Consider the following 22838-nt stretch of genomic DNA (forward strand, 5'->3'; position numbering starts at 1 on the left):
TGTACTGATCTGTGATGTCCCAGCAGGTGGGAGGAGAAACTATTCATGCGACGACTGTAAAGCATCCAGTCAGCCGCTACAAGCAACCCTCCATGGAGACGGAGCTCACCTGCATCTTCTGCCCAAAGCTCCACTGTTCCAGGAATAACACATCCACACACCGTTGGAGAAAGGAACACCATGCACGAGTTTATTTTATTGCACGAGCGGAAAGCTAATTATACCGAATCAACATGAATAAAAGGAGAAAAGCTTTGAAACATAAATAGTTGAAATATTCAGAGATACGTTTCCAAAATGATTTTCCTATGTTTTGTTTTTCCAAACCATCAAGGTGATTTTCTCTTTAGTGTCTAACATCAATCAGATTAAACATAGAGGCAAGGACAGGAGCAGCAAATAAACATTATTTAGCTTTTTGGTTTGTACCCATACTAATGCTAATATTAGCATTGTGATAGCAAGTAAAGCTAATGTGAGCATGGTTACAATAACGTGGGCTAATGTTAGCATTGTGATAGCAAGGTGGGCTAATATTAACATAGTGATAGAAGAAAGGCCAATATTACCATGGTAATAGCAAGGTGGGCCAATGTTAGCATAGTGATAGCAAGGTGGGCTAATATCAGCATGGTAATATTAAATTGGGCAAATGTTAGCATGATTAAAGCAAGGTTGGCTAATGTTATCATAGTGACAGCAAAGTTGGCCAATATTAGTACGTTGATAGCAAGGTGGGCTAATTTTGACATGTTGATAGCAAGGGAAGCTAATGTTAACATAGTGATAGCAAGGTGGATGAATCTTAGCATAGTGATAGCAAGATGGGCTAATGTTAGAATGGCTGATAGAAAGGTAGAATAGTTGTAACATGATGATAGCAAGTTGGACTAATGTCAGCAATGTGATAGCAAGGTGGGCCAATGTTAGCATAGTGAGAGCAAGGTGGGCTAATATCAGCATGGTAATAGCAAATTGGGCAAATGTTAGCATAATTAAAGCAAGGTTGGCTAATGTTATCATAGTGACAGCAAAGTTGGCCAATGTTAGTACATTGGTAGCAAGGTGGGCTAATTTTGACATGTTGATAGCAAGGGAAGCTAATGTTAACACAGTGATAGCAAGGTGATTGAATGTTAGCATGGTGATAGCAAGATGGGCTAATGTTAGAATGGCTGATAGAAAGGTAGAATAATAGTAACATGATGATAGCAAGGTGGGTATAGTTAACATGGTGATAGCAAGGGTGGCCAATGTTAGTATGTTGATGGCAAGTTGGACTAATTTCAGCTTTGTGATAGCTAGATAGGCTAATGTTAGCATGTTAATAGCAAGGGAGGCTAATTTTAACAAAGCAACAGCAAGGTGGATGGAAGTTAGCATTGTGATAGCCACCTTGCTATCAACAGGCTTAAATTCAACCACCTTGCTAACACTAGTTAGCATTGCATAGATAGCATAGTTATAGTACGGGGGGCTAATTTTAGCATGCTGCAGGTTTTAACAGAAATCCAACACACAGATGTTTCAGTGTGAAATGTGATAGCATGTTAGCATGGTGTTAGCAAGGTGGGCTAATGTTAGCATGGGCTAGTTTAAGTACCAAACTGAAACAGATGTTTAAATTTTCAACTGTAAGATATTTGGATGATGACTCCTTTAATGACTCCTAACATTCAGCAGCTATGACTGATGAAAGGCCATTTGCTGTAGCCATGGTGACAGAAACCTTTCATCCTGAATGGTTTCATTACCAATTTACAAGTCATTAACACACACTCTTTTTAATAGCTTTGTACTGCAGCTTTTATTTCTATCTATCAAGGTTGGTGTGTTTGAACAATCAGGTCTGGAGCATTTGTTGTACTGCTAAGAAAAAGTTTCTCCTCAATGAGAAGAGAAATGGAATAAATGACCTGAAATGTAATGGTATCATAAACGAAACATGCCGAGCGAAGGGACGATTTGTATGACAGGTCACACTCTGACTTTAGTGGAAACACATTGGTCAGCGGTGAAATGATTAGTAATGATATTCTGATCTTTGAGGACGTTCTCTGCATGGAAGGGGATCTTAAACAGAAGAACTCTCAGTTTACTGTAACATCCTAATTCACTAAAAACACAGAGCGTAGCTTTGGATGCTGCAAGGTTTAACGAAAGTCTTTCTTTTTTAAACAACCCAGTTTTTAACTCTGAAGATCAAAGTTTTATGGCACATATTTTCATTTCTGGGAAGGGAAAATGATACAGTCATGACTGATGAGATAACTAATGGCCTCAGTGATGTGCCTCCTGCCATCGTTTTCTTGTCATTTTCAACAACTATCTGCATCTCCCTCCACGTCCTTCCGACAGAGCGATAAGTCACACTTGAAAAGAGGAAGAAGACAGGACGAAGCTCCGAGGCTCCTCAGTATTAATTTTACATTTCAGATTCTGTCTGCTTCAGAGAGGAAGCTGTGTTCTTGGCTTTCTCTCCTCCTCTCCATCACTGTCACTGCTTTTCACAAGCATCATTTTTAACACATCAAACAATAGAATGGTAAAGTTCTGAAAGCACTTTGTAGGCAGAAAGACCTGCTGCATTGTCGCTGTAGTCTCTTTTCCACTTCTAATATTTATTAATTAATCTGCTGCAGATAATAGCCAGAGGCGTGCTAATGTACAGCCGTTACTGGGGCAGAGCCTCTGGAGGCTGCTGAAGTTCGGAAATTGTGCATTTTGAGTCATGTATAGGATGATTCTGAGGATATACTTGTGTGCTTTCATCACTTTATTTACCTTCAAGGCTGGACAGAAAATGTCAGCAAGGTAAACCATTAAAGGAAACGTCAGGTCAGAAATTCTAACTTCTGAAAGTACTTTAAATATGAAATTTTTAAATACTATCAATACATAATACGTGTTTTTAATTAAGTTGAATTTGAATGTGCTTTACTGGAGACATCCGTGTTTGTCAAAGAACACTACTGCCACCTACTGGTTTGTGAGTCACGGTGCGGTATCGGCTGTTGATCAAGTCCCAGTGCCGTATCTGGTATTTGTCACAACGCGTTATTATCCAAGTCATCTTGAAATGTTGGCTACATATTACGGGTTTTTTCTCTGGCCAGAAGTTCGATGGCAAATCCTCCCTCTTCAGGTTGGCGATCCAACGACCAACCCGTCCGTGGAGGATCAGGAATCAGAAAGGTGAAATAAATATATATATCAATTTTAGCCGACGTATTACAACATCCAACTGCCATACACGTGGGCATTGTCAATTTCACTTTAGTTCTGGTGAATTTCAATGGTGAAGTCCTCTGGAAATCTTCAATAATTGTTGTTGATTGCAGATGTGTCTAGTAGTTCCCATTGATTTTGCTTGTAAAGCGGGGAGAATGGCGCTAGGCTTACCGCACCGTGACGTCACTGCTGCAAGATGGCAGGAGTGAGGTGTTACTATGGCGTATGAGCACGGACTCATGCCCTTGCCAAGTATGTTCTTGAGAAGAACACAGGAAAGTGAGATCGGGCGCACGCAGCATAAATATGGGTCAATAGGAACAGAAATGTATTGATGACATCCTCATCTCGGCTGGTCTGGAGCTTTAATAGTCTCTAGATAATGACAGATTCTTCCATTTTTCATTTAGTGGGGGAATAATAATGAACACAGTCAGATAAACACAAATCAAATGAATATTTTGCCAAATAAAACAAAAAAACTCACCATCAGAGCCAGCGGTCCTTTACACATGGCTATGCAGAGAGAGGGCTGCTGCAGACGGGCTAACGTTAGCCCTGGCTGGTCCTGGGTTAGCCTCGAAAGGTCAGCTGGTGCTTCGGTCCTCTCAACTTCGGAAATTATTTTTTATCACACATTAAATCAGTAAATGGGCCATATAGTAACGCTTAAAAGTATAATGTTCTAGCCTCAAATGATCTTAAAACGTATTTTGATTAAACAACAGCAACAGAAAAAAGAAATTTCAACTTCATATTCAAAACTCTGTGAGCACTCCCTTGGAAGCTGCTGCTGCCGCAGTGCATGCTGGGACAGCTGTCAATCTGAAGAACGGTGTCGCTACCAGATCCGTACCGGTAGCACGATCCGTACCATCAGCTGATTTGCGCCTGCGCGAACAGAATAACTTCCAGGTCGCCAAAAAATAATGTAATTACGGTACTGAAAAAACTTTATTTATATCCTTAAATAATTAAAGAATACTAAACTACATCGTAAAGACAACATTGAAGACTTTTCTGGAAGAAATGGATGCTTTTTAAATTCAATCCATTGTATTGCTTGACGTCATTTTTCTGGAATAAAAATCCAAATTTTCAGGAAATTGTTCCTTATCAATGAAAAACTGCAGGTCACGAAAGGTAGCAAATGAATCCATTGTGGGATCAGTACTGCTGGAGTGCATAGTTAAGTACAGAGTAAATCAAATATTTAAACAAATTTAAATATATACGCTGTGTGACATATATTTGCGCATGCTCAGAGCAGTCAAAGTAACTATCACAAGGCGATTGAACTTTTTTATGTATTTCTGTTTTTTTATTTTTAGAAAATGCAATATTGATGAAAATACAAAGATATACAAAAAGAAACCCATGCCTCTAAAAAATACAAAAGAATAAAAAAGTAAGAAAAGGGAAATATTGCCACCGGAAGTTATTCTGTTTGTGCACGCGCAAATGAGCTGATTGTACGGATCGGGTAATTACAAACGGACAGGTCTGCTCTGATGCATGCTGGGTAATTAGGGAGGGGCGAGAACAACATCCGGGGACTTTGCCCGTTCTCGGTCTGCTGTTCTTATGAATTGGAACAGTACTATGGCTGAGGCTGATGATGTTTCACGAGCACATGAAAGCGCACAAGTATACATACTGTGAAACGGCCTATATTTGGGAAAAAATGGCCAGTGATTGTGAAAAAAATTTGTGTTTTCACATTAATGCTAAAATGATTACGTCACCGCCAATGTATTAGTTTTAGGTATAGATAATGACCCATTGATTATTCCTTGCTTGACTTTTGCTTTAGGAACGCAGAATTGACTTTTGGTTTTAATTCAGTTTCGGTTTATTTCTATAGCACCAATTCCCAACACATGTCATCACAAGGCACTCTACAGTTCACCAGTGTATAGTCCGTCTATGTTAGAGAACACCGCTCCCATATGCCGCACTCTGAAACTATACGCAGACCACCTGGTTTCAAAGTATAAATCAGCCTTAACACAACCATTCTCATGTATTTCTAACAATATTGAGACTTTCCACTGACTGACATTCACTTTAGATGCTGGTTTATGATTTGATGCAAAAGCCAGCAGCTGAGAGGAAGGATCTGTGATAGCGTTCCTGGTTGCCCATTGGTAGAGCAGTCTGCCACTGTGGAGAAATTGTCCAGCAGTGATTCTATCTTGATAGAGTGTAGTTCACCGCCTCTGCTGTGTTCAGGGTTCCTCCTCAGATGCAGCTGGCCTTCTAACACCAAGTCAAGGAATCCCTGTTTTTCATTTTTTATCTTTTTTTTTTGCCCGGAGTGTTTCTCAAAGCACTTTTACAGTTGAAATGACTTGTGCCTGCCATGCTTCCAGGGATTTCCATTTTAATTGGCATGAAGTACCAATGCGCCGCTGTGTTTGAGTTGCTGGGAATGGGAGAAATGCGGAAATAATGAACACATCAGCACTATATGCTTTCATGCATGCTTGATGTGCCTGCACCTTGAGCACGCTGGTGAGAGAAGCCGAGGGATTCTGTGTTTGTACGCGTGCATTTAGGAGATTTGCATTTGTATGTATATTTAAAACTCAATCCGTGGAATGTCTTAATTGGATGCATTCATTGCATAGATTGTCCATGCTTGATGAAAGGCGTTTGTGAGCTGCTGTGATTTAGGCAGCTGGTTGGTTCTGCTGCTCTGACAGCGGATTTAGACTTTGGCTTTATATTTTATTCCTTTTTACTGTGGAGAAGCTGCCTTGGTGCATGAGGATGAAGAGTTAGAGAGGATCTGAAGTCTAAGTTTGCTGTACCTTGTGACCTCTTAGAAATCTATCACCTATCTTTTTTTTAAACTTTATCTTCAAAAGCGAGGCAATAAACATTGTATTATTCAATATCCATTCAGTTTATTTCTATAGTGCCAGATGACAACATGCATCATCTCAGGTCACTTTCTAGATCCAGATCAACCAGATCATCCACTCAGGTTAAAAGTTCAAAGTTTTCTGTCGAAGGTAAACCAACTGATTGCATCCAGCCATTGACTCTATAGCAATCCCTCACACAGAACATGGGTACAGAGACAGAAAAGCTCCAGCGGAACCAGAACCAGGCTCACTGTGAGCAGCAGACATAGAAGAGGAACATATGTGTGCAGCTCAGCCATCACTTTATACGTGATATTCCATTTATCATCTGATGTTTATGAACAATCCTATTATAGATACTCATGTTCCTTAAAAAAAGATATAGTAAGTAAAGGAACTTCAACTTTATTTTTATTTAGATGATACATTTAAAATTTAGCTTGAATTTAACCCTTAATTGTTCAAATACCCACCTAAATGTATCACACATATAATGATTGAATCCAATAGAATTATAACAGGATCAATCCCTGTCAGCTGAGTCATTTTGAAAGATTAATATAAATCCTGATGTTAAAAGGGTTGAAGGGATTTGCTGCATTTGATTGTGAATCACAGCATAACAGGAAAGCACTAATACTCTAAGCCACAGGGATTGCTTTATGGTGTTTAAAGAAGTCATAACTTGATATCTTATATATCCATTTTTTTCTGAAATTGTCTTTTTATCAATGTAAATCATTTTTAAGTGAAAAGGTCAATAAAAATGTCTCATTCTGACACCCTTTTCTCGTGCACCAGAATCTCGGGATGCACCAGAATCTGAATTGTGTGTCTTCTTCATGTTGAAGTAGCATTAGCAACATTAGCAATGATTGGTTTATCATTGTTTCCTAGTCTCTGTGACTGGCTGCAGGTGAGTCCCTGATTCAGTCTGTTGGCTGTTCTGGTTTAAACAAAGGGGCGCTTTGAATTTAATATAAGTTCAAACACAAACATAAAGATTTTAACATGAAAAAGTCTGATTTTAGGATGATGAGTCTCTCTGTATGTCTGTATCTGTGTAGGCATGTGTATAATGTATTGTCAGGGAAATATTTCTGCCTCACTTTTATTGAGCTGACATTTTCTGGGGGAGGAATAAGGTTCAGAAGGTCCTTCGAGGAATAACTCCCGGTAAAAGATCAGAAAATAAATGGATTTCCCTGTAGAAGCATCAATCTAATCCGGCAGTAGGTCTACTTCACCTCAAGGTGTCATGATCTAGGCACCATAGGCTGGATTTTTCTCCTTTTTCACTTATTCAAAAAAAGCTACAAAACAATTTACTGGACTTTGTTTCCAAGTTTGAAGACATTCCGCTTCCCATCCAAGAAGGTTTTTTTTTGTAATTGGGAACCTACTAGCATAAAGTTGCTAACTGGTTAGCAAGATGCTTCCGACAAACCGGCCGCAACCAAATGTGTTGCAAACCTTCCTCCACAACAATCCCGCCCCCTCGATAAATGACCAATCGCATTCACTTTATTTACTCGTGCAAAGTCATGCACCACTTGGGAGAATTCAGAAATGCGATGGTTGGAGCAGCCGCTTCCCTACGACTTTAATAAATGCTTGTTTCTCAAACTGATGCGCCACAAGAAATCATTCCTACCTTTTGTCATCAATCTTTACAACGCCTCCCTCAAGAGATTCAGACACCCCCCCTCTTTAATTGACATGTATTCATTCCTTGCACTGTTTTTGCACAATGTCACTATCTCTTTATCTGGATTTATAGTTATACGTATGCATTAGGGGTGTAAATCACACCCATCATGGTGATTCGATTCAGTATCGATTTTCTTACCCAACTTCAATTATTTTCGAAACTCAAGAATACACCACGATACGATTCCATTTGATTAATTGGTTAAATTTTTATTTTTATTTTTTTACCCTACAGGCTAGACATTTCAAATTTGAAATAAATCAATGAAAGCTGTAATATCGTAATTTCGCTCTGGGATTATTAAAGTTTGTCTGATTCTGATCTGTCTGCTTGAATTCTGGGTCCAACGTTCTGAGCTTGTGACATAAGAAGGATTCCTGGGTGGTTAGAGCAGACCTACACCAAGGAACACCATTTCCCACGACTTCTTAACCTCCACCAAAGTACCTCTGATGACGTATTAAAAGATAAATAAGTTATATTTTACCAAGCATTGGTTGGTAATAAGTTTTCTATCATTGCCACGCCTTGTCAAATATTTCAAATCTGCTGCAATCTGCTGAAACTCCAGGAAATGTATCTGTTTAACATGATATGGTTAGGATTTAATAAAGGATGAATTATTCTATCTTTAAGATCTTGCTTTGGATAGTAGATCTGACGAGGTAGGAAAATCGGCTGAAGCCTGTAGGTCTTTGTAATTCATCCCCAGCATAACTCTGCCTAATGAAGTCAGACACTGATTACAAGCCCCCTTCCTACAGCAAACATCAGCCCTTCTAACTCTATTTCCTCACTCACCTTATCAAGTTGCAACTGGCTAGCAGGCATGTTGTTAATATTTGATGCGATGCGCCGCTCCGCGCTAATAAAACCAACACTGCCATTGTTTCAGCCGACGTCGAATCTCCAAGGCTGTTTAGACTGAGAAGTGTGAGGCGCTGATTAAGAGGGAGGCGAAGCTTTTAAGGAAGATGTTCTAGGATAGAAATTTGATTCATGCATAATGTTAGATCTTCAAAGGAGAAGAGAGAGAGAGAAAGAGAGGAGGCTGCAGCATGATTAGGGAGGATGTCAGAGCCACAAATGAGACAGTTTTTGAAGAGGGATTTCTGGTGATTAATATACATTTCATTTCTGTACAGTAAGGCTGGACAAAATAGGAAGACGTGAGACAGAGAGGCTGACAGAGACAGAGGAACATGTTGGTCTGGAAGCACATAAATGACATATTTAGGACGTTGTTGCTGAACGATAAAGGAGGGAGAGAAAGACAGCAGTGAAGGTACTTAATGAAGACATTCATGCTAATTTGATTTTCACTGCTTTAATTAACCATATTTGATAGAAAATCTTAAGGAAGATTGAGAGGCAAGCTTTCCCTTTTTAAAGGGGGCTTTAATCAAACAATGGAAAAACACTTTAACGTGATTAAAGCTTGATGAACTTCCCATAACATGTTTACAGCAAATTAGATGAACCAGTTTAGATTAGGACAGAAGCAACAGTTAGAAACATAAACAGAGGGAGAGGAGAGCTGAGCTGACTTCAACAGACAGACAAATCTTTGGTCCTTCCAGGTTGGTACCAGAACATACAGAACTTCAAATAAAAGTAAAACTTCAGAAAATTAATAAAATGTATTACTTTGTATTTTGGTATAGGGTAGCAAACATATCTAAATTCATTTCACCAGGGGTTATTAATGCAAATCAATTCAGTTTAATTATATAGCACTGTTTCACAACACATGTCATCTCAAGCCACTTTGCAGAGACAATTAAATCAGGTCATCCAGTCACATTGATTCAAAGTTTTCTATCTAAGGAAAACCAGTTGATTGACTCATTGACTTGAAGGCCAAGACCAAGCATGCTTCTAGTGTCAGTGGAGAGGAAAAACTCCCTTTTATCAGGAAGAAACCTCCAGTAGAACCAGGCTCAGTGTGAGCGGCCATCTGCCAGAAGACAGAAGCAGACATACAGTAAGAAGCAGAGATACAAAAGGCAGCTGTCAACCAGCTCCACAGGTCGTCCTGTCCAGGAAACACACAGCCAGTCAGACAAGATCCGAGACAGCTCCTATGTCAGAGGATGAAGAGAGCACATCCAGTTAGGCACTTTGATCTGGTTTGGTCTGCCGCGGTTTCCGTAGACACGTGAACGCGCTTTTAGGAAATCCTATACACTACTGTTTATGCTCTAAAAACATTCTAAATGACTTCGTTTCGAGTAAATTCTGGACGCTACCCACTCAGGACACTTGGAATACATTGGACGAGCAGTATGGAGAAATATTGACACGTTTTTTGTGGACTTTTATGGACCTTTCTGCCTCGGGCACCATAGACCTCCATTATTTGAATGTCAGCAGACAGCAAGAAGCCTCCCAGATCTCCAGATGCATTTGAGATATGAAAAAAGTACTCCAGAGTGTTGTTCAGCATGGGGGTGAGTAGAAAATGAAGGCTAATCATGTTTTGGGTGTACTATTCCTTTAAGTTAATCAATTTACTCCGTTTGGTGGTGGAAGCACCATGGGATGCTCTGATTTAGAAAGTAGCAAAGAAGGGAAGCTGAGGGGAAAATGAATGGAGCTACGTCTAAAAGAAACCCTCGGGGAACACATGAGGCTGAAAGGTTCCTCCTTCAGCAGGACAGATTGAACATAAGGCTACCACACCACCGAGGTGGCAGGGTCTCCTCTTGGGTTTGGGGCTCCTGGTCACTTCCTGATAGACATTAGTGTTGGCTCAATCAAGCAGCCACTGCATTGTGGCGTGATGACTGTCAGAAGGACTCAGCGTCCACTTCCTGCCTCCTGAACAGCTAGCAGATAGTGTAGCTTCACTGAAGAGGAACCAGCAAACTGCTGGATCTTTAAGCCCCTTCACGATGATGATGTTGATGATGACCATCATCATTAATTATACATAATGTTTGGTAAATGTGTGATTTTAGCGAATTGACTGAAATCAAGTTATTAGTATCAAACACCTTCATGGATTGTGTTTTTTCTAAGTCTGTTTTTGTTGTATTTTAGCTCATTTTATGCAATAAAGGCCACATTAAACAGGAATGAATCCAGTTTGTGGTTTAATGGAAACTTTACAGGATCTTGTCTTTAACTCTCCTTTGGTTCAATGCCTAACGAAGCTTTACCAACAAATTCCTTGTCTTAATGTCTGTTATTTAGATTTTCATCCACACTTGCAGCTGACTTGGACAGATTGAGAGGATATATATACTGCAGTGGATGCTGATTGTGTTTGATGCTATTCCTGTCTGTTTAGACTGGATGTGTAACCCCGTCACACTTAGGCAAGAGATAATCTTTTCAGACCATCAACCCTAGCCAAACCTCAGATCAGGATTTTTCTTTCAAATGTCAAGATATATACGGCCTGATAATCTTATAGAGTGTCTGGAGCCTGGGGGAAATAGATTAGATGGCCCGTGGGTCAGATAGATGCTGCCATTATAGAAAAGGTTGGAAGAACTCCAACAGCTCGGAGGATGCCAGCGCCTGTGCTTTAAATATGTATATCTTCAGATGAGAAGGAATGTGAGCAGAGATAAAGTCAATGTGGAGCATAAAACACTTAGAGAGCGTGAGTCAGTGTGATAGAAACACATCTGTTTAATATTCGTCTGTAAACAGGCTGCTTTCTGCTTTAATGCAAATGTTTAAAGGACCCAGCATCATAACTCTACATGGACGCTCAAATGAACTCCTGCTTTTATTCCACGCAGATGAGTGAAAATGCTTTGATTCACTGCCTGTCGGTTTCAAATGGTTTTGGGTTTCTAATGGATGTTGGTTCAGATTGAAGACTCATGAAGTGGAAACATTTCAGAGGTTTGCTGATGATCAGAAGAGCTGTTTGGGAGGGTTTGTGACCTGATGCTCTGACCTGCAGGATTGAGACATCAGAGAGAAACTCTGACTGTTTCTCCAGCCCAACCCAGACACCAGATAAAGGATCTGATGTTTTACTCGAGTACCGGACGCTTGGTTTGGAAACACAAAATATCTGAGTTTGTGTGAAGTTTCTCCTCAGGTTCCTGTTCTCCTCTGACAGGAGCTTTCAAAGTGGAGAGTGAGCTTGCTTGAGGACCCAGATGCAGAGATGAGTTCTTGTAGGTTTAACGAAAAAACTGAGGCAAATATCCAAAAACAAAAAGATACTGCAACCAAAAAAAAAACAGCTAACATCAGGGAAAACTCAAGGGGCGAGCCAGAGAGCACTGAAGAACAGAACAGGGAGAGTATGGGTGCTTCTGTTCAACATATTCTCATTATCAGTGCGTATGAAATTGTACGAAAAGTTATGCACACTATTTCGTACGTTTTGGACGTTTTTCCTCAAAAAACCACATTAGTGCGCATGCGCTGGCAGACAGAAAAAAAAAGCAGATCCGCAGACGGACGTAAAATTGGGATAACAGTGCAATCAGCACTTATTCATGTCTCTAACTACGTTGCTTGCTGTTCAGGGTTAGGGCTAATTGTAATTTATATTCTATATTCGTGAATGGTGCGTCAAATGCGCATGCACATACGACGAAAAAAAACGTCCAAAACGTATGAAATTACGGTGCATAACTTTTCATACGATTTCATACGCACTCATAATGAGAATAGGTTGTTCTGTTAGGACTCCTGTCTGTGTGGTTTGTGTGTTTGTCTTCCTTCCTCCACTAGGCGGCGCCTGGTCCTGATTCACCTCCTCACACGCCTGCAAAGGGTTACCTCGTTAACGTAGCGCCCTTAGCTGCTGACTGCCACTACCTCGACGCCGGAGTTTTTGCCAGTTTTGGGTACTCTAGCCAAGCTGAGTTTTGCTGAGTCAAACTGAGTTTTTGTCAACGTGAGTTTTAATCTTGCTATTTTTGTCTTTGCCTTTCAGCAGGAAGTCATCCTGTAAACTGGACGTTTCGGACCTTCTCTCCCTAGAAGGATCAACTGAACCTCAAACTGAGCTGGGGATTCAAACTGGAGGTTCGGATCCATTTTCCTCCAAGGGATTGTTTGAGTTTCACACTGAGCAAGGGATTCATCTGCACCACAGTCCGTTCAAGTACCGCAGGAAATCTGAGTGGCAGTCAGTGTCTCCGTTCTCCTACAAACAACCGCATTCTGGGTAAACCCTGTCCGCCCTCTACCAAATGAGTCAAACACTGGAACACCCCACACCGACTGGAGTCAAAGAGTCGACCACTTTTCTGGAAATGTGAGTCTGGAAACCTTTTCTCCTTTTCAAGTTCAAGAATCAATTTTCCCAATGAACCTGAACTAACCGCAGTGTCTTCTCCTCATCTTTCAGTTCCGGTTGAGCAGTGTTCAGAGCAACACTGGAATCTCCACAAGCTTCTCAATAAACCTGTTAAACTTTTTCCCTGGTCTCTCTGTAATGGTTTCTCAGCATGTGGGTCCGAGCTCTTGATAAAATCATGACATCTTCCTTCTTTTTGCCCGATTAGAAGGATCCTATCAATCGTTGTTTATCCCAGGATTCATCGCAAGACCAAATAAGCCGGTTGCTCCGTGAAAAGAGGAGAAAGGTGCTTGGCGCAAACAGTGGTGAATATTCGAAGTTCAGTTACATGTAATATAATACATATGAATAGTCCCGTCTGAAACAAATAAAGATAGTTGTTAGAATGGAGCACAGTCAGATATGTGGCGGCAATGTTTGATTTATCTAAAGGGTTTTATCTGTCACTGTCTAAATGGGTTTGGCTGTAATTTAAGGACAGGTTCTAATATATCTGGATTTTTATTTTTTTAATTACAATTTTGCACAATTTGCTTAACTAAGTATTTGTTGTTGTTCAATATAAGATATTTTGCAGATATATTTACTATACATACTTTATGTGAGTCGGGCAATTGTCTAAATACCAAACTGAATGATTATTGTTCTCTACTTAGAAAAACAGTTTTATTCCAACTTCACCACTTTATTTTGCTCAATGACATATTGGACGGATGTTAGATGTTATGACATGACCAGTTGCAAAGCCTTTTATTTATTTACATTCAGGATCCAACATTAGGTCAATAACATGCAGTAAAATACAGTGATTTTCAAATTAATGCGTATCAAAACTATTGATTTAAAGAATTGTGTTTCTTTTAATGGTAGAATAAAATGCTGATTAATGGGATTCAGATTAAAGTTGATATGTTATTGATCCCAGATTCAACAGTTCTCCTGTAAAAATAGTGGTAAGCTTTTATTTTTCTGTTCCGTGTCGCCTCCAATGCGGCGGACAGGATATGAAATGAACAGAGAAGGAGGTGGTTCCTTTCAGGATCTTCAGACACAAGAATGTCTGGAAAGCGTGATTTTAAGGGAGCGCTTATCAGCCGCTCGCTGGGCAGCGGCCCAAAGAGTGGGCTGCAGAAGATTAGACTGCATCCTTGATTCCCTTTTCAGCAACAGTTGATGCGTTTTAACCAGCAAAAGTCTAATTTAGCTATGAGCTATGAGGCTCTGCCAAAACACTTGATGTCCCTGCTATGCAAGATAAAGTACAGAAAGCCAGCAGGCTAGTGTGCTCCTCAGATGGATCTCTGAACAGCTTAATTAGTCCGTCGCTTTATCTGTCCTGAAAAAAGAGGAAGAATAGGATGTTTTGATCTTAATGGATCAGAGGGATTTAAAAACTCTTTTGAATCCAAAAGCCTGTAGACTGACATATTTACAGGATGTAGCAGAAAATCCTTTTTATTTTGGATGATTTGTTTCAGTCTGCAACAATTAATCACTTTGTTCCAGATGTAACACACTGTAGCCCGATCTTTAAAAGGTTTGCATTTATAGAAGCTGTGAAAACTTGTTAGCAAACACAAACCTGATCTCCAAAGCAGGAGCAGCACGTATTACGTATTTAATCTGAGCAGAAGAGCGTCCACAAACGTTTTTTTGCATATGTGTCTTTATGAATATGCAGATCATATTTCAATTATTAAACTGCACAAATGTTTAGAAATTATTCTAGTTATTCCAGAAGTAGTTTTTTGAAAATCAACTATAAACACATACAAACATTGGTGCAGTCATGTTTGCCTCAAGAAGGCATTAGTTTGAAACAAAAACAGATAAGGGAGAGTCTGTATTTGAGGCCAATCCCAATATGCCCCATAGCTGTAACTTTTCAGCCTTCCAAAAAAAAAGTTAAAATCAATCCACTGGACTTTGATTTCAAAGTTTTAAGCCATTTTGCTTCCCATCCAGGAAGCTTTTTCAATTCAATCGGGTATGGCAGGCTATCAAAGACCTCAACAACTCATCATTACTTAGGGGTGGACATGTTATCCCAGTTCAGTTTGCATGTTTTCTAAGCCAAAAAAAGGCTTTGTTGGGCTACTGTATAAAGCTTGGAACTCAACGCTAATTCTGACATTTTGAATGTTAAAAGCTTCCTGGATGGGAAGCAAAATGTCTTCCAATCTGGAAAACAAAGTCCAATGGTTTGTTTTTGAACCATTTTTTAAATGACCTGGATGACTGAGAATCTTCACCAACATTTTCAGCCATACCCCTAAATCTGGAACATTCCATTCAAGGTAGTAGCGTGGTAGTGGTAGTAGTGTCCCATTTTTCATTGCATCAACGAGGGGTAATGGGAATGGCTCTACCCCTTAAAAATGAGGGATTTCACATGCTGACTTGCCAAGAAGGTCCAGAGAAATTTTCACAGAAAACATTAAGTTTTTTTTTTTTAATTTTTACTTTTGAAAGCCAAAAAAGGCTGTTGTGTTCTGGGTTCATCAGTTTCTCCAGCGGTTAGTTGGGATGGTGATTTTTCGCTCAGATAGGAACAGCAGGTTATCAGTATAAGAACACCAGCAGAGAGAGTACCAGATATATGAATAGGTGTCAGGTCTAAGCACCTGAAACATCATACATACATAGGCCTACAGGGAAAGTAAGAAGGCACAGAGACAATTAATTTAGTTTTACTCGCGAGGAGAGTAGGAAGAGACTGCAGAGTTTACAAATCTCCAACCCACTCTGCCAGTCTTCAGCTTTCTCCTCGCTATTTATTAAAGTTAGAGGGGGGATCCCTAATTACACAAGCTGAGGTTGCGCTAAAGGTATAGGAAACAAGAAATATACACTATATTGCCAAAAGTATTTGCTCACCCATCCAAATTATTGGAATCAGGTGTTCCAATCACTTCCATGGCCACAGGTGTATAAATTCAAGCACCTAGGCATGCAGACTGTTTTTACAAACATTTGTGAAAGAATGGGTCGCTCTCAGGAGCTCAGTGAATTCCAGCGTGGAACTGTGATAGGATGCCACCTGTGCAACAAATCCAGTCGTGAAATTTCCTCGCTCCTAAATATTCCACAGTCAACTGTCAGCTGTATTATAAGAAAATGGAAGTGTTTGGGAACGACAGCAACTCAGCCACGAAGTGGTAGGCCACGTAAACTGACGGAGCGGGGTCAGCGGATGCTGACGCGCATAGTGCGAAGAGGTCGCCAACTTTCTGCAGAGTCAATCACTACAGACCTCCAAACTTCATGTGGCCTTCAGATTAGCTCAAGAACAGTGCGCAGAGAGCTTCATGGAATGGGTTTCCATGGTCGAGCAGCTGCATCCAAGCCATACATCACCAAGTGCAATGCAAAGCGTCGGATGCGGTGGTGTAAAGCACGCCGCCACTGGACTCTAGAGCAGTGGAGACGCGTTCTCTGGAGTGACGAATCGCGCTTCTCCATCTGGCAATCTGATGGACGGGTCTGGGTTTGGCGGTTGCCAGGAGAACGGTACTTGTCTGACTGCATTGTGCCAAGTGTAAAGTTTGGTGGAGGGGGGATTATGGTGTGGGGTTGTTTTTCAGGAGCTGGGCTTGGCCCCTTAGTTCCAGTGAAAGGAACTCTGAATGCTTCAGCATATCAAGACATTTTGGACAATTCCATGCTCCCAACTTTGTGGGAACAGTTTGGAGCTGGCCCCTTCCTCTTCCAACATGACTGTGCACCAGTGCACAAAGCAAGGTCCATAAAGACATGGATGACAGAGTCTGGTGTGGATGAACTTGACTGGCCTGCACAGAGTCCTGACCTCAACCCGATAGAACACCTTTGGGATGAATTAGAGCGGAGACTGAGAGCCAGGCCTTCTCGTCCAACATCAGTGTGCGACCTCACAAATGCGCTTCTGGAAGAATGGTCAAAAATTCCCATAAACACACTCCTAAACCTTGTGGACAGCCTTCCCAGAAGAGTTGAAGCTGTTCTAGCTGCAAAGGGTGGACCGACGTCATATTGAACCCTATGGATTAGGAACGGGATGTCACTTAAGCTCATATGTGAGTCAAGGCAGGTGAGCAAATACTTTTGGCAATATAGTGTAATTCAATTTGCAGCCTCTGTGACCAGGTCAATTTGCATTTAAATGTCTTGCGGTCAAATGGTCCGAGAACCTCCTGGTTTCGTTAAGCTTGAGCAATACTTCCTGAGAGTTGACCTGTACTGCTTGTGCAAACCTCTCTGGAACAGTAATATGTCACACATTATACATCATAAGAACAAACATTAAGTATCTTATACATAATTATTCCAACAGTTGGCTATGAACACATGCACATAGCACACAGCTTTATGCATTTATATACAATTATTCTAGCAATAGGTTTCCAGTGGTGTTACGATCTGGAGCTAAGGAACCACAGCAGGAGGTCGGAGAAGCCTGCCGGGGAAACATTGCACCAGAGCTGAGATGCTATGTGTGGAGGAAAGCAGAGAAGCACAGGGGTAGATTTAAAAACAAGCCGCCAGGGAAACAGCACCAGTGGGAGAGGCTACAGCTAACTGTGGCTAACTGTGGTGGATAGGAGCACAGTCTGCAAGGCAGACAGAACACTGATGGAGAGAGAGGCTACGGCTGGCATGGAAGACAGAGACTTGCGTCTCTTCTCCTAACGGTGGGACGTATCTTATGTATCTGCATACCTAAATATGCAATCGTTTACAAAACTAAACTTCAACTATGCAGCCAATGGTGTCCCGATTCCTAGGGAAGATCATGAAGCTCCAACCGCTGTGACTTTGATTCCAGGGTGAGTGGGTAGTGCGTGAGGGCTAGTGATATTAGTTGAAAGTAGAGGGTTGGGATTGGGACGATCTGTGAGAACGTTCCGAGGTTTTAGAATTGATTAATATTTCATTTTTTTATCTAACTTTTGTTATTTTTTATAGCAAATGAAACTACCAGCTGCAGACACAGCCTGCTGTTCAAAATGAAGCAGAATCAAACCAACTTGTTCTTAACTTTGAAATCTTTCTATCCCAAACATCACATCATCTTACTGTGGGATTTTTTCTTCAGCTAATTTAGATATAAATTCACTGAAAATCAGGTCCAGTGTTCAATAAAAAGTGAATCAGCTCCTGGCTCTGCTAACGGCTCAGTTAGATGAGTCTCTGTGTCTGAATCAGCTGAAAGATGTAACTCAGGAGCTCTGATAGAAGTAGAAGCTGAGAGGAAATGATCTCTCTGTCAGAGCCGCTCAGGCAAAACCTCAACTTTGAACCTGTTGAAAAGATTAATGGTCTCAGAAAGTGCAGCCGCTCCACTCTGACTGGTGGAGATGTAAGATGGCAGGATGGTGGGTTCTCTGAGTGACCTGGACAGAGATTCAGAGAATGATGCAACTCATGCTCTGCATCTACTCTCCACAAACCAGTTGCAGTCATTTTTCAGACACTCCAATGATCCAGAACCTGGTGCCAGGACTTGGCTGAAGGTTCAAGCTCAGTCTGAGCCGATTCTGGGCCTCAGCCACTGTGAAGTCATACCCAAGATGGCAGCACAGAGACTGTAGAGGGATTTCCTCCATACAAATATTCTCTGACTATTTATTTTCCACTATTTTTTTGTTCAGTGATGATTTGAACAGGCTTATGATCTGAAGAGTTATCAGTCTAGGTAAAAGATATTAAAAACAGCAGTATTGATCAAAGTTCTGAACAAAAGGGATGAAAAATTTACACATACAATATAAAACAATCACATTTACAAACAAATAGGATAAAAATCAGAACTATAAAACAATAAAGCAAGCAAAATGTAACCAAAACTCTAAAGTTAAACAAGAAACTCAGGATTGCTTTAGGCTGATGAAAAATATATAACATTAGCATGGTTGAACAATTAATGTTTAGAACTATTTACATCTGGTTACCATGCCAACACCAACCTGAAACGATTCTGCACCAATAGAAACGGTTAGTAGAAGTTGGTGAGAAGGAGCTCCGGCATCTCCTGTATTGGCTAAGTGACAGACAGGAAAAATGGCTTCTTCTCTGAGTTACATTTCTCTGATTCAAGACAGAAACAAGGGCAAAATAAAGGAGAACATCTGTAGCGCGTCTGTGACACTCAAAGGTCCAATATCTGTTGTTTTCAAGCCTTTCAAAGTCAACTATAAACAGCATTTTTTAGCATGACAGAGGATTGATTTCTTTATGAAATCTAGTCGTTTCCTTTAAGTGCAAAATAAAAACCTTTGCCTTTAAAGTGAAGCTTCCTCTCCCTGTCTGGGTGCCCCCCATTACACGACAATAAAGATAGTGTCCACATTCAGGCAGACGAGCTCCGAGCCAGTTCCCATATCAGAGGATGAAGAGAGCCAGTCAGCCAGTCACAGTCAGATAAACAGGACTACACTGAAAAACAGGCTGATCTCCAACATCTATAACAACAGCGTTAATGGCAGCAGCACAGCTGATATTTCTCTCCAGGATGGAGTCACAGCCAAACAGGAACAGACCAGATGAAGCTACGACGGGAAAAACAGAGAGAGCATAATGTTAGAATGTTGAAGTAGCAATTATCACAGAGTGGGAGAATAGAGATAGAATGAAGCAGAATGATGAAAGGAGACCCCTATGTCCTCCAGCAGTCTGAGCCTATAGCAGCATAATTATAGGAATAGCTCGCAATAACTTTTGTGCGGTTATGCTCCAGAATTTAAGTAAACCTATTTACTCCATTTGGTGGTGGAATAATCATTTATTAATCATTTTATCAAGGTTGTGAAGCAGTTTGGCAGCGCTCGGTTGTATTTAGGGCTATAAGAGGATAGGGTCAGATGAGATGCTAGCTTTACAGAGTTTGACTTTGTGAATAAGTGTCTTCATGTAGGACTGGTCTTTCTCTTTACATCCCAACAGTCTGTGGTTTATTGTTCCAAGACCACAGAGAGGTCCTCATTAGGCCCAACTCCTGTAAAGTGTAGTTGATTTACAACATCCATTACTGAGACTCAGCATCATCCTCATCATCAGCTGAGGAAGCAATCAATGGTTTCATAGAGTGAATAAAGCAAAGGAGTGTGGAGCAGTGGTGTAAGGCGGCAGCTCCACCTCCTGCTGTGAGAGCAGGTTGGTAGGCTGCAGAATCAGACCTGGCTCTATGCTGCCGCCCACACTTCATGACTCACAGCCTCGCTGCACAATGGAGCCTCTCTTTGCACCTATCACCTCTAATACTCTTATGTCTTCTGTCATTATCAGCGCATACCGATATGTGCCTCTATTCATCCACAGCGGCACGATTCTCAGGAACCATCAGAGCAAACTGCTGCCCCTCTCCGCTCACCCAAACCCACTCCTGTTTCTTTTCTTCCTCTGTTCCCCCAGCAGACAGGGGGCATTCATTATTTGTCCCCTAAACCACAATGTTTTCCTTTACCATGATTTATAAATAGGATGCAGATTAGCATATCAAAAGACACCATGGCAGGGAGACGGGGGAGACGGGGGAAAAGGGGAGACCAAAGACACAAAAAGACGAAGGAGGAAGAAGGCAGATGAGTTTCTGGATGGAGCTCAGGTGTCATTCAACCTGCGCGTTGATGAAGGGGATCGCTGTCAGACGCCGCTTTGAAGTGGAGGTTTAACTTCTAGTTGTTAGCGTGTTATGCTAATTAGAACGAGCTGTTTAACATGTTTCAGAGCGACAGAGACTGGAGGCGTTGGACTCAACAAAATGTGTCCTGTTGATCGAGAGCAGCCAGTAAAACATCAGTCAGAGAGGATTTCTGCTCATCCAAATCTAACAGCTTTTATTTTGGTAACTCTGTGGTGGTTAAAGTTGAAATATATCATCTACTCTCACATCACTGATGTCCTAATATATTAGAGACACAGACCAACCTGAGCCTAACTTTGACAAGCAGTCGGATTCTATCTAGACTTTACTTAGACCCTTTAAGTTTGAGCTTGTGTTAAGAAAAAAATATTTTCAGTCAACATGCAGACATATAAAGGCTACTTCTGTGTTTCTTTTTACATCAACACCCAGTATCAGTCCACCGAGTTGAATTTATATGGTTAAATCCAAGTCGACTACTATGTAGTCTTCCCATAGCTTCCTACTGCACAGGTATTTTTATATCTAAGGAAAATATATACTATATAAAATGTTTTTTTGTACTATATACACTCTTTTTATATTGTCTGTTTTATTTCTATCTTTAATGGCATCTTGCTTTAACTCTTTGTACTCTATATAAGCTACTGGAACCAGAATTTCCCTGAAGGAGTAATCCTACACTGCAAAAACTTTAAATCTCAATAAGTCATTTTTTTCTTAAAATAAGTGGATTTTTCTTGAATAAAGGAGTTAAGTGAGACACATTGCCAATGGAACAAGACAATTCACATTTAAAATAAGAAACAACAATTGCATTGTCTTATTTTGAGTGCATATAATTTAATCATCTTATTTTAAGAGTTAAAATACTAATTCCATTGGCAAATCGTCTTATTTACCTGCTCAAATTAAGGGTAAATACGCTTAATTTAAGACATTTTTACCCATTTTTAGATCATTTTTGCAGTGTAAGGGATGAATAAAGTTGAGTCTAAGTCTAAATTACAGTAGAGACCAACATGAGTGCCTTCTGACTAAAGACAAGTTTCTTCAAACAGGTTAAAAACAAAAGAGAGCTGCTCTGTGATCCTCTGTAAAATAAACATAAAAGAGACAAAACACATTTAAAGAACAAATAGTAAAAAACAGGCTTTAATAGTAAAATATATCAAACTAAATAGTAATGTATATGAATTAAATGAAAGAACATTACAAATATATCTGTAACTTATTGTGATTTACTTCATATTGCTAATGTTTCATCTACATAAGCATCAATACACACTAGTAAAACGTAAGACGTACCCTTAATAGAAAAAAGGGGCATGAAAAGGGTTTAGAATGAGCTGAATTAAATTATTTTCTCCCAAAAATTTTTAAACTTGACTTTAAGGAGAATTTCAGAGGGATTTTATGAGTAAAATGCCAGGTTATGACTCCTTTAAAGCTACGTCTCGTAACCAGAGTGAACCTTCATCGTTGTACATGTGTGAGCAGAGGTAGTGTGACCTGAACTGGAAACTGGGGCTTGTTTTGTTTCGTGTCGGCCTGGGCCCACTGGGACACCGAGGTACGTCTGAGCCAGATTAACATCTGCCATTATCTCTCTGCCTCTCTACGGACACAGAGGAGGACCGGCGGCCTGAACCCAGACAGATTCATATTGAACACAGCTCAACGTATCCAAAAAGAGGAAATTCTTCAGGCAGCATGTTCTCCTCTGTTTTAGACCCCTCTATCTGACACCAAAGCCTTGCTATCCTTACCTCTGATTTTCTCCGTCTGCATATTTCCATCTGCTCTCCACATCTCAGCTGTTTGTAATAAACAGGATTTGTAGCTTTCGCCACAATGCCTCCTGTTAAAGTAATGAATAGCTATCAGATACTGCAGATTTATGGCAAACTTGCTGGCATGGGGAGTGTTTCTTTACCTTTCACCGCAGGTTTAGAGCCATAGGAAGGCTGCTTCATCCTCACTGTTGAAGGTTTCCTGTAGACCTTTATTAAAGAACTCACCATATTAACAATTGATGTTATTATAATTAATGAACAACAGAATGAATAGATGAATCTGATCACAGAGTGTAATGATGGCGATAAACCCTGGTCATTGGGACCATCT

The sequence above is a fragment of the Cyprinodon tularosa genome, unplaced genomic scaffold (assembly GCF_016077235.1).
Source record: "Cyprinodon tularosa strain WSP-4 unplaced genomic scaffold, ASM1607723v1 ctg317, whole genome shotgun sequence".
NCBI classification, from domain to species: Eukaryota; Metazoa; Chordata; class Actinopteri; order Cyprinodontiformes; family Cyprinodontidae; genus Cyprinodon; species Cyprinodon tularosa.